A 1,930-nucleotide genomic window follows, 5' to 3' on the forward strand; every position below is an offset into this window, starting at 1 on the left:
TGCAATAAAAGGGATGGAAAGAGACCTCTCTCCCTCTCTCTCTCTCTCTCTCTCTCTCTCTCTCTCTCTCTCTCTCTGTCTCTCTCTCTCTCTTTGTCTTTCACCAGCATGAAATGTTGCCCCTCTGCCATGTTCCACCCTGCCTTGGAGCCAGCCTATTTTGAACTGAAACCTCTATAAACTGTGAGCTAAATAAACCTTTCATCCTTTAATTTGGGGTGTCAGATATTTTTTTTCTCAGCAATGAGAAATATAACTAAGATATTAGCCTAATTATCTTATTTTTAGGAATTTACCCTCAGGAAAATATAGTGTCTGACTATGGAGAATTAAAAGGGGGAGAAGGAGCCAGATGTGGTGCATGACTGTAATCCCAGAATGGAGGGAGGCCAAAGCAGGAAATTCCAAAACCAAGTCCTGCCTGGGCAATTCAGTGAGATTCTGTCTCCTAAATGAATGAATGAATGAATGAATGAATGAATGAATGAATAACAAAATAAGGCTGGAGATGTAACTCAGTGGTAGAGCATCCTTGGGTTTGATCCCCAGAACTATCAAAAAAAAGAAAAAAAAACAATATGATGATGCTGGTGATCATGGTGGCAGAGTACTTTCATGAATCTAGACATCCCATGAACTTTAAGTGAATTACTTATGTAGACCTTACAGCAATCCTATTAGGTAGGGGCCAACATACTCTCATTTTTCAGGTGAGGAAAATGAGCCCCAGATTTCAAATATCCTCTCCAAAGTCATACAACTAGTGGGGGATAGAGCTGAGATTTGAGCCCAAGAATTCTCACACCTATGTCTGTTCTTAGAAGCCTGATAATATTCTTCTCAGCACTTTTTTAAAATCTAAAAGTTTAAACAAGCAAAAGGAGACTGTCCAACTATAAAAAGTCAACTGAATAAACTTGGAACAACGATTGTCCGAGGATTCACATAAGGACATAAAAAAGTGTTCATAATATGTTTATTTATTTATTTTTTGAGACAGGGTCTCACTATGCAGTTCAGGCTGGTCTTGAACTCACTTTGTAGCCCAGGCTGGCCTTGAACTCACAGCAATCCTCCTGCCTCAGCCTCCTGAGTGCTGGAATTACAGGTGTGCGCCACCACACTTGTCCTACAATGTGTTTAACAAAGAAGAAATCTGAAACAATGTAAAGGATATAATCCAACTGTAGTAGAACCATGTGTGTATATGCCTGTGCATATTCAGAAGAAATAAATAGATTCCTACTCACCAGACATGAGTAGTTTTTTCTGGGTTACAACACTAGCCATTTTTCTCACTGCTTTTCTGCATTTTCCAACTTTTCTAGAAATCTGTGTTCATAACAGAGAATTGGAATTTATTAATTTGAAACATGTTACAGGACACCTGTATTCCAGGGCCGTGTTTCCTCTTGGGTCAAACTCTTAATGGGCACATACAAAGATGCCGAGCAGTAAGTGTTGTCGTGACTGTAAGCAATAACAGCCTCACCTTACTAGGAACTGCTGCATGGACATAGACAAACCATCTCACCCGCCAAGTTCACAGTTTTCACATCTGCAGAATAAGTGGGGAATCGCAGCAGTTACTCTGGACCTGGACTGCTATACTCCCTGGAAGTATTTTGGGACTTTGGAGAGTAGCACCCATCAATTTGGGGTGCTACTGTCTTTTCAACTGAGGGGTGAAAGCAAGTTTGCTCTCTAGCAATGAACTGATAGGTCCCTTGCCAAGTGAAGGGCATCCTGTTTCTCAGGCCACAGTGCAAAACTCAGGCAGACCTGTAAGTGGGTGGAATCTTTTATAAGAAGCTGAGCTCAGAAAAAAACCAAAATCTCACTCTCAAAGGTCCATTTTGCAGTGCTAGTTACAAATCCCCTCTTGCTTTATTCTAGGCTTCACTCTGAGGGCCTTCAGCCTGGGTGGCTG

The sequence above is a fragment of the Chinchilla lanigera genome, unplaced genomic scaffold (assembly GCF_000276665.1).
Source record: "Chinchilla lanigera isolate Chin_1 unplaced genomic scaffold, ChiLan1.0 scaffold00041, whole genome shotgun sequence".
Lineage (NCBI taxonomy): Eukaryota > Metazoa > Chordata > Mammalia > Rodentia > Chinchillidae > Chinchilla > Chinchilla lanigera.